Source organism: Pinus tabuliformis, chromosome 6 (genome assembly GCF_031772625.1).
Source record: "Pinus tabuliformis cultivar Carrire ecotype Pingquan chromosome 6, CPIR1, whole genome shotgun sequence".
Taxonomy (NCBI): Eukaryota; Viridiplantae; Streptophyta; class Pinopsida; order Pinales; family Pinaceae; genus Pinus; species Pinus tabuliformis.
In genome coordinates, this window is record NC_142292.1 from 1420687638 (window position 1) to 1420699655 (window position 12018).

Consider the following 12018-nt stretch of genomic DNA (forward strand, 5'->3'; position numbering starts at 1 on the left):
GCATGGAAAACTTCCCACTCCTTTTTGTTTTTGTTATATAGCTAAGTTCAAATTCTCACATAAAATCCATACAATATATTTTAGATTAGCAATGGTAAAATGCAACAAGTTTTTGTTTTCATTGTTGTATGTTGAGTATGGATAGCTTTCACTGTGCAAAATTTATTCTACACCTTACCATTCCGAACAATGGGAAAGATTTTGCACAAGATAACAGCATAACAAATATAGGGTAATATTAATTATTAAAATAACATAAGTGAGGAAATCAATACCAACTGATTTGTCCACACAATATTGCTAATAGGAAACTTTTCACAAATCAGTTATTACTTTCTCTAGTTCCACACCTCTTAGAAAAATGTATGTTGTAGTCTTGTCATTTGCATGTATGATATAGTTTAATCCATGGAGATAAACAAAGCAGCAATTTTCCTTCCAAATGGTACAATAAGCCATAGTTTCATCCATAGTTTTAACAATTGTAATTGGACTACTACATTTCACACATATAATCTCAAAGGAATTCGTATATGCACTAGTCATCGTCAATAGTCATGTTGGGGCCCCATGGTCACATTGTGTTGTCCTACAATGTCGAGCCTGGGAACATCTAAATCTTATTCTTAATTTGTTTTTTTTAGTTTTATTTATTGTTGGAATATCTATGTATAGAAGCACCAAAGTTTATTTGTAATTATGCTGGTATGTTTCTGCATATTTTAAATTTTGAGCATCCATGCACCTTGTTTTTGAAGTAGAGTTTTAATAGGAAAATATAAAATATGGAAAAAAAAAATTAACAAGATAAATCATACTTTGTTTTTTATTTTTATTTTTATTTTTATTTTTTTATTTTTATTTTTTTATTTATTTATTTTTTTTTATGCAGAGAATTTAGGTATGAAAGTACCAGCAATTTATAAGTATGTTGTTGGGTATAATTTCCACATGTTTTTAGGATATAGCATTCATACATCTCGGGTTTGACTTAGGGTTTTAATGAGAAAATAGAAAATGTGAAGAATGGGTTACAACAATCTAAGGTAAGCAATTAAGCATTCATTCTTAACCTACTGATATCAAACAAACAACTAAGCAATTAAGAATTTAGTTGTAGGAAACACGGTAGTTTGAATTTATGCCATTTTATTCCAACCCATGTCAAAGTCTACCAAAATAACAAAGATACTCCATGAAATCTTGACAAATTTCACAAACCTAAAAAAAACAATCTTACATATTTAAAATTCTCTTTAATTCACAATCACAATTATATTCCATATAAATATTAGGTTTACAACATGATATGCCATGGAAAAACTTCTGCAGTTGTATTAATATTGAGCAAAATTCAAATTACAAGATGAATATCAATTGGACCTTATTCCTTGAAAATGGTCTTCAAAATAAACAAGATTTCAAAGTAGCCTACATACAAGTTCACAATATTTTTCCCTTGCAGCGAACATTTTTCTTCCCTAAAACCATTTTGATCCTTTCTTATCTCCATCAAACTCTTCATCAGGGAATCCTTGGAGTATATATCTCCATTTCCATCAAAGAGTGGTGGGAATCTCTTCTTGTGTAGAATTCCTCATCTGTCTTTGAAGCTTTGCACCTCTTTTGAGAGTACCCTTGCCTTCTTATCCATTATTGTTCCCAAATTTTGCTTCATCCTCCTTTGGTTAGCTCTTGTAACTAACTTGGATTTATCAAGTTTCGCCTTTGTAATATCCTTCTTGGACATATGATTGAGGAATTTTACTATTGCTTCAGCTTTGGCAAGGAAGTGTCCTATATTATTCTCTATTGTGTTCATCTCCATCTATGCCCTTTTCACAACATCTATCTTTTCTTGCAATAGCTCCATATGCTCCCAATTTATATCCATAATTTTGATTATTTAGTTCCAAATTATTGTTTTAACAACTTTAAATGAAGACTTGCTTGGATGTTTCTTCTTCGATACCTCCAATTATGATTCAATTTGTTGGCACTCCTCCTAGTTTTGATATAACTCCATTTGTGTATCCTCCAATTCATCTTCATTTTTCTTCAATTCTTGCTCTTGGCTAGAGAGCATAGCCTATAACTTCTTGGTATCCTATAACATTACCATAGATTCAACCTGCCCTCCTAGAGTGGCAGGTGTCTAGTGAGACTGAGATGTCTCAACTATTTTATCTGGCATCCCCTGAATTTGTGCCTCTAGTAGAACAATCTGATCCTTATACTCATTGTTCTTTGTTCTCATATCATGTAACTTCTCCTTCAATTCTTGATTTTCCTTCTATGTTATTTCTAATTCATTAGTCTGCATAGGTTATGCATTTGGGATCTTTAATTTCTTTTTCATTGTAGCTATATCTCTATCCTTATCTTCTAATGTATTTTTGTACTTCTTAAAGTCCCAAGGGCATGTGTGTCCAGGTGAGTGATATTGTCTTCCAAATTCTTTATTTTGATTTTCCTTTATTTACAAACCATCTTCTCATATTTCATCTAGTTACTTTCCCTGTTGTACATTTCTTACAATTTCTTGGAAGTGGAATTTTTCCTATGCATATGCCTATGCCTCGTGTGGGTTACTTGCATGTCCAAATCCATGAGGTTTTTTTTATGGAACCTAGTCAACTAGCAGTGACATCTGGTGAGCCTAATAGTCTACCATAGATCATATTTTTATAAATTTGGATTATAAAACTAACATTCTAAAAATTCCTTTCTCATGGTCCAAGGCACTCTTCATTTGTAGCCTAGGGAGTGGCTAGTTCTTAGCTACCCTTATGTCTCTTTTTCTCTCCTTGGATACTTGCTTTGCCATTTCTTGATATTGTTGCACAATGTACACTTGTTCAGGTTTGATGCCTCACCTAATTTTATTGCTTCAAGTATCGACATGGCAAAATCCAAGTGTTGAATGGTGAAAGTTTGCTTAGTTGGGTCTGCGAACTGCTTATTGTACAACACCAAAGCTTGGGACTCAGTGTCCTCTTATTCATCATCCTCATCATTTTCATCATCTTCTTTTGCTTGTTTCCCCTTGAACCTCTTGGGGTTATGTTCATCCCCTTGATCTATGTCCATGGGTTCTGAACCACTCCTTTTTCTTCCTGAGAGGTAGGAGGTGCTTGATTCTACAAGGAGTAAGATGGCCTTGACCTCTTCCCATGTAGATTTGTTAGAACAATCTTCTATCATGGGATTAGGATCATGCTTATGTTCTTCTCTCTTTTTTTCCTTTCTTTTCTTATATATAATATTATGAGGATCATATTTCCATGCTCCTGCCTACGGGAAATCAAGGCTTTTGAGAATTTTTTCCACTACACTCAAGACACTCCTTATTCTCACCACAAATGGACCCACTTCATGAGCAAGATGGAAAGTCATAGTTGCTTTCTGGGAAGCGAAATTTACATTGTCACTATAGAACCTCTACCTTATGTATTCGAGTGCGAAGATGTAGTGAGTTAGTAATGTTGATCACTTATATGGTCTCCCTTCAAATCCATAGATTCTTATGACATTGCATTTCTCAAAGAGATACCAATCACTCATCCTGGTGTAGGGAGTCAACTACAATGTGTACCAAAGGAAGTTGGGGACTCTGGGCAAGGGTTCACCATGTAACAAAGTGTACACAATGTGCATAAAGGATGAAACGTAATTAAATAATCCTTAGTTATTCTCAGGTATTCTTACCAAGGGAAGCCGCTCGAAGACAGGAAATATGACATTTTTCTCATTGACCATATTGAGTTTCATCTCTTCAAGATAGGGTTAATTCTTATGGATAAAGAGATAGACTAGGTAGGCTTGATATTGGAAACATTTATCTTCTCTATAATATATTAGTTGGGTATGGATCTCATTAGACAAAAATTGAGGAAAATCATATTTGTTACATGCCTTGGTAACTAGATGACACAAAGTGACTAGGAGACTTAGAACCAACTCATTCACTAGGATATCAATGTTTCTTCCAAGGATTTGGGCAATCATGGAGAATTTCATTTGAGACATAGAATCAAAAACTATAATAGGGTAAGGAAGGGAGCTTGAAGATGCAACTGCTCCTTTGACACCTTCATGGATCATCCATTGTTAGACCTACGATGAGAGGCCCCTCCATTGGTCTTCTAATAGTTCCATGTCTAGCTTTTGCATACAAGTCTTGTCTAGAAATGATAACACGTTTGCAATGGCTTCTAATGTAATTTTGATAACTAGCTTATCTCCTTAAGCATATGTGCTAATCCTATGACATGGTAGGTATCTATTGGCCCACCATCCTACCATCTCATGGAAGTTGTAAACTTGAGGAACTACTACTAGAACCATATTTGAGGCAAATAAGTTGTTGAAGTCACCAATTGAATTGGAAGTGATTTATATTATTTGTATTCCCTTCCTTTTGTCATAGGTGGTGAGGATGGGGTCTCTAACATTGGCACCTTGGTTATAAAAAGTTGGCTCTTTGGCATTTTCAGCCATTTGTATATCAAAAGCACTTGGAGTTGGTGAGGTGACCATTAAGGATGTAGGACTTACTGAGGGGAAAGTTGATAGGTATGGTGAGGAAAGGATAAGGTGGAAGGGTATTATATTTATGAATAGGACTAACTAAACCAATGTGCAAGCACCATGTGGCCAAGTGGGATTAGGAAACATTTTAGGGGGGAATTAGTTTGAAGCAACTAAGATTTAGTTGGATTTTGAGCGTGTGAAAATGTCAAATTATAGGGTCTGGGCTATAATTTGGCGAATTCTCGGGTGTTATGGTCATAATTCTAACTCATGAGAGTGCTTGCATGGTTAATTATGTGAGGCAAAGGGTTTAATCTTGTGAAAAAAAGATTCCAAGAGCAGACGAGTGTTCTTCACGAACAAGGCTATGGTTTGTGCTCAATGGAGTCTTAGTAGGTTGAATTCGTAATAGGAAAGAGCATTAATGGTTTACAAAATTGAATTTGAGCTTGAAGATGTTGTATTTTAGTTTTGAAATTCAGTAGGTGTGCAAAATACTGAGTTGGAGGCCAGGTGGATAAAACAGTAGTGAAAATGAACCCAACCCCCCTTTTTATAAAAAAAATGCCTAACACATGGTAGGACGTTATTGGGTATTTTTTAGGATTGACATCATGATGAAATAAACATGATTTGAGCACAAGAGACAGGTGTTGATGTGGTGAGGAGTCAAGCATGGAACGGAGGTGGTGAGGTGGCCAATTGACACAACAGGTTGGCTCGATGGGTTGATTACAACACTCGCTACATTTCCCTAAAACTTTCTATTGAAAGTTTGGGAGGGGCATGGAGGACACGAGGAGTTACAACATGTCATCCTCTATGCCCCCTTGTTGCATTAACATTGGCGCATCTAAGTGATGTAGAGTAGCATGAACCATTCGATTGGCCTTTACGCTTGTCATCTGATTAGTGTGCCCACAGCTCCCCCCTACACTCATCATTACTCTGATGCTTGTTGTCGTTTCACGCCCATTATCACATGTTGTTAGTGTGGCCAAGATGAATTTCGCTCATTAGCGCCATGTGAACTGGCCTTAAACCCCCTTTCTGCTAGCAGCTAGACCTTGGACCTCTAGATGCCCTTAGGCCCTTCTTTGGATTTAAGAACCCCTAAAAGAAAAACTTCTTATGGATGGTGCATTATGGCACCAACAAGTCCTTGCAAGTGTTACAAAATTGATATAGAAATTCGAGACTTAATAACTTGAAATCAAATGAGTTTCTATTCTTATCTCTTTGTGTGTGTGTGTGTGTGTGTGTGTGTATTATCGTGCATACTCCACTTGTCGAAGAAAGCAGTTTTCTCAGACTTTCCACTTTATCTTTTGTTTTCAATGAACATATGAACATGGATTGCAATATAGGTTCAACTAACTATCAAATTCAAATGAACATCATTATTTTTTAAAATAGTTAATGTGGAGGTGCGGAAGAGGATTTCATTGTGCTCTTTCTAAACTTGCACACAATGTGAGAGCATTAACGCAACATAGTGTACAGGAAGATTCGAACGGGTGCTTCCTCTGGCTATCAATGTAGAAGTGAACTTCTTGAGAATATTTGCTCTCATCAGGATGGAGGACCTCATGCTCACCGTCAGACCTGATCAGGTGTGCCAGAAGTGCGGGAGAAAGGGTGTGCAAGGGAGTTTCTTAAAGAGCAAGGACTATATCGAGTCACACTTTTTTCCTTCGCAATCAACACAAGTATATTTTTTCTGCACCTCTGTAGGTGCTTTAAGTTTCCTTTGCTACAAAGTATTGCATTTGGAGCAATATTCAAAATTTTTTATTAAATTTATGCATTGTAAAGTTATTTTTGTTTCTTTTCTATGTCTTTTTTGACGAAATTTAGTTCAAAAAAAATCATCTTCATCATAATGATGATACAATGTGCGGAGTCTGGAGGAGCTCCCTCTACCCACTCATTTCTTCCTTCGCACCTCTGCACTTCGCACAATGTATTAACTTTATGGATATTTGTTTAGCCACGCACCTACCCACCCCCTCGCTTATGTAAAGGACCTGGAACCCTGTTAGCTTTGGCATGAAGGGGAAGAGTAGAAGCATTTGTAATTGATGCGTGTTTTTTTGGAGCACAATAATGGAGTTAATCATGCTTGATCACCCAAAGGGTGTGCTAGAAATATCAATTTGTATTTGAGTTATATCAATTTACAAATATAAACCATATAAAACTAGATACTTACACATTTAAACTCTATAGATTTAATGATATCTATTTACACATTCAAACCAATTAATTACAAGATTGAAGCATTTATCAAACCTAAAGGCTTTTACATATAAAACTCAAAAGTTTGATGTACACATATTAATTGATATATTGTTCAATATCTAAGTTTGAAGTTTTAGATTTTTAATGTGCGACGAGTGTATGGAGAAAGCAAAAAAACCTTTCCCCCTTCGCACATAAATACCAAAGATTTTTGTCTATCGAAAAAGGGTGTGCAAAGAAAGAATGTGCGGAGGTGTTTATGTCCCTTGCTCCGCACACACTTTCTGCTACACTCCCTGCACACATTTTTTTATGCACTCCATGTGCAACTTTTCTCGCACAATGAAACAAAGCTTATTATTCTCATATCTTAGCTTGTATATGTACCTTGCTAGAAGTTCATATTCCGGAGAATATATCTCAACAACAAAACGGACCATTTGATATTGCTAATGGAGAGATTGAAGCATTATGTAGGGAAATATATTGCATCTCAATTTGGTAATGATCAACAAGAGGTAAACTACAGAATTAATATATACTATTATGGGAAATCAAAATCCCATTTTGGGCATGCTTACTAACTCCATTTTATCGATTAATGTAAATATTTGACCTTTTGAATGTATGATTATTATAGGAAAGGAGGTTTGTTGTATGGGTCTGCACAAAGGGATAATTAAACTATTGAGCCATCAGCATAAGTTTCTCGCACAAAGGAATGCATTGAACATGCCTTAAGCGAAATGCATTGGGCATTAAAATGAAGTGTTTGAGTTTGAAACGTTTTCTAGGAAACAAATTAATCAACTAATTGGCAGTTTTGGCTTACTAATGTGTGTGAGGTAGAAGTTTTTTGTGGAAAAATGGGTGTGCGAAGCAAGGAACCAAATCTTTCTTCTGAAATGTCTCGTATCCCCACATACTTTTACACACACTAAATATTAATCGATTAATTAGCAGTTTGGGCTTATTGAAGTTTGATGCATAAAAATTTTGGGTTACGTAAATAATAAGTGCATTTGTGATTTCACATTTGTCAATTGAATAGTTATGATGAAGGAGCATTCAGGCCTCCTCAGCAATGTGATAGCATGATCACATGTTGTGACTAACAAGGGGTTGGAAGACAATAGTTTAATTAATTTTATTTATTTAAATATATGAGAGTGTTTATTTATTGGAAAATATGAGGAAAGGGTATATGTGGCTGATTGATCCTCCCTGTGTGGAGATCAGGCCAAACAGTTAGATTTATTGGGCTTGAATAGAATATGAGGAATTTTAAAAGCTTGATTTAGCGTTGGTTTAGAAAAGAATGGATTTGAAGAGAATTTTTAGGAGAGGTTGAGAGATTTCTGGTTCTGAACTAGAAATGGTTCATGAATCCATTTTTGTATAAAGTGTGAACTTTTGTATAATTCTAGGGTTAGATAGGCAAGACAGAGAGGGAGAGAATCGAGAGTATTGTAAGCCTACGGGCAGCATAGGGGAAAAAGGCCATTAATAAGAAGAATCAGGCCAGAGAAGGGCAGAGAACCTCAAAGTGTAGTTATGTATTTATAATTGTATACAGAGAATTGATTTTGGAGTGTGAGTCTGTGTATTTATGCGTCTTTGAGTTCTGTTGTATTTATATGGGTAGATAGTTAAAATTTCACTTGTAGGCATGTCAATTAACCATCAATCACTGTAAGATCGATGGTGATCTATTGATTAATTGAATGACTGTTATAGATAAATGGCATGTTTAGAAACCAAAGTTGGACAGAGAAATGTGTTTTAATGCGACAATCCATCCATAGCGAATGAACGAAGTGAGAAATAAGAAACAAAAATGATGTATAGGAGCCGTCGGATCCCATAGATTGACGGTTCAAATCAAAACCAAGAGCAGAGTAGAGCTTTGATATATTGCATCGGTGGACTGTTTTTACAAAGGGACAATTCTTTTAAGTATATCAATAAGAGATATGTGATCAAATCACAACCGTCGGATCAAGTTCAAATCGACAGTTGAGATATAATCGGCAATCGCATGTCGGAAAAGACAAAAGACAACAGAGAGTCGGTACAGCGAGGTGCCGACGGGCGATAAGGGACATCATCGATAGGCTAATCGCCGATCAGAGGTTGTGGAGATCGGCGACCAGGCGATCGGGAGTTCGGCCTATCGGAGGAGTGGAGCGACTCAAGTGCGGACCCAACATATTTATATATGCGAGTGAATAGCATTTGAGATCCGGCCTATAGTTGTGGGCGGATTTCTTTGTATTTATGTGTAAAGTGGAGATTGACATAAATGCAATGAAACATATGGAACGATGGACCCGATAATCTTTATAGAGGTGGATTTATGCATTTGAGTTCTGGCTTTCTATTTTAAGCAGATTTGGTCGTGTTCTCCTTAGTATTCCATGTAAATGGTATAAGTAGGTTTTTAAGGCTTAAAGATATATCTTAAAGCCTCTGATAGTTATATGCCTCCGATAAAGTGTAAATCCATGGGTTTAAGGCTTAAAGTCTCATGAATGCTTCTGATAGAATTTGGACTCTCGATAGTGTAAAGAGAACCCGATAAGGTGTTTAGTCTAAAGATAAAGGCTTAGGCTATATGGGAATGCTTCTGATTGTTGGATTGCCTTTAAATTGGGTTCTTTGCATCATTTGTGGTATTAGAGCTAGCTTAACGCTCTGTAAAGATTGTTTTGGAAAACTGAATTTTAATTCCAGCAGATGTGTAATTGCCCTGAAGTAAATTTGATGAAGATGAGGATCAGACTACAAACGACATTGAGATCAGAATGTAGAAGCAGTGAATGCCCAGGAAGGTCTGGTAAGAATGTTTAATTTGATAATTTTGCAGAGATGTCTTTGAATGTCTAAAGAATAGCAGAGGATTGAAATTTCAAAGGAGGAAGTGTCTTCCTTTCAGGAAAAGTTGATTGCATGACTGATTTGATTGAGGTAAAAGGTTTAGAAGTTAAAGTTGAACAGAATAGTGGTTTGTTGTAGCATTGAATTCATTTAATTGGTTTTAAGAATCTTGTGAAAATGAGAATGATTCAGGAATGTTTAAAGTATTGTTTAAGGCAATGATATTGATGATTGAAAGAACAGAGATTGGGTTTAATAGGACTGAAGGAAGAACCACTACAAGGAATGAATTTTGGGACTTGTAGAAGCAAAATAGGATTTGCTTACAACCAGGTTATCAGGAGGAATTGGTAGTGTCTGTCATGAATTGGTAAATATAATTGAACTTCAGATCTAATCTTAATTGATCTTGGAAGCTGAAGAGTCTGTTATGAAAAGTAAAATGGGAATTGGTTTTAATACATCTTTGAAGGAGATGTTGCAGATTTGAAAGGTACTTTGATGTATCTTGAGATAAGTTTGTGCAGGTCAGTGGAAGCCATGGAATTGTTGAAAGGTGGAATGAGTGGTACCAGCATCATAGCATATGAGCTATGTAAAGAAGATAAGGCAAGAAGAATTCTCAGATGAGTAAAGGTGACAGTACCCGACAGTAAATGAATTTACTGAATGAAGAAGGAAGTGAGCAATTGAAGATGCAGAGCCTAAAGCAAGGAGTATTCAAGAGGAGATGAGAACAACTTCCAACTGAGGTTGGGTAGAAGTTGTTGAGGCAGCTCCACAATTGTGATTGTGGATAGGAGATAACAATTCCAGCAAGAGGAGTGTTGAGTAGAATTGTTAGTCAGTGAAAGGTTCGAGGAAAGAACCAATAGATGCCAAAAGGCTAAACTCAGGAAAGTTTGGTGAGGCATGAAGGAGACTTGTTACAGGTGAAATGGAAAAGGTTAGTTGCAGCTCACTAGTGAATGAGGAAAGTTCACTAGGGGAAGGAATGGAATTGTCTATGGATAGTTATGACCAGGGTACAGAGGAAAGTCACAGATAGAGGGAAAAGAGTGCTGAATGAGTAAAGAAGAAAGGAACATAGAGTTGGCTGGCATGAAGGTAGAACTCAGTCATTTGGAGAAGCTGGTATTGAAAGGGATTAGAGAAAAATGGAAACAAGGATTTTATGTGGGAAGAAGAGTTAAATGGCCTATCAGAGAATTGTTTGCTGAGAAATTAATACTTCGAATAGCTGAGAATGAAGAAATAGAATACATCTGTGAACCAAAGAAAGGATCTCTCCTTGGGGAAGAAGATAGTGAAGACAGTGATGAAGAACTGATCTATGCAGATCAGAATGAGAGGAATGTGTTGATAGCACCTTCACAGACTAGAGGATCTCATAATTTTGGGATTAATTATTTTTGTGAATGTAAAATTGCAGGTATGCAGCCTAAGGAATTTGAACCTGTGTATGGAAAAGTGAAAGGAGCAAAGGCAAGACAAGCAAGAAAGGAGATGCATAAGGACTTTCAAGACTTCAATTAGTGGAGGAAATTAAAAGGTATGGCTGAATGATTGTGTCTTCTTTTAGTGAAAACTTATTGGATCATAATTGAAGGAATTTTAACATGGGTAAAAGACCAATGGGAAATGGAAATAGAAAAAGAAACAAATGCTTTGCAGATTTGTAGAGTAAAGAGAAGGAAAGTTGACACAGAGAACTTAGCTGAAGAAGTTAAGCCAAAGAAATCTTTGAAAGATCAAAGTCTTATTGGAGAAGAGGAGGAGGCATTGTTATCTTATTCAGACAAACTGAGTGTTTGAGGAAATTGTGTAGAATAGGAAGGCATTCTACAAACTTATGATGAAGTTGCCAAGCATGGTCAAGAAGTTGTAGTACCAGAAGCTTTCTTTGATGAGGAGGAAATTAGAGATGTTGAGGAAGAATTTCTCAATAATTTAGTGAACTATCAGAGTAGTTCAAGGAAGCATGAGGAGCTGATCCTTGAGGCCACGAATGAAGAACCTTGCATTTTTGAAACTGACATGTTGTGTATGTTTTCAGGTTTGACAGGTGATGAACAGAAATTGGGCAATGTGCTTATGCATGTTGATGAAGAAGTGAGATTACTGGAAGAGATGGATGAAATAGAAAGATATTTTGAGCATGTACTTAACAATCTTGAGAATGATGGTATTGATAGGGATTTTGTCATGACTAAAGGAGCTGAAGATAAACATATGAAAGTTTGTGATGATAACCAGAATGAAGTATTTTCAGTAGAAAACCAAAATGAAAATATTATGGAAATTGTGAAGGAATGCATGATGATGTTGATAGATGCAAAAGTTCAGGAATAATGTGATTTTAAAGTG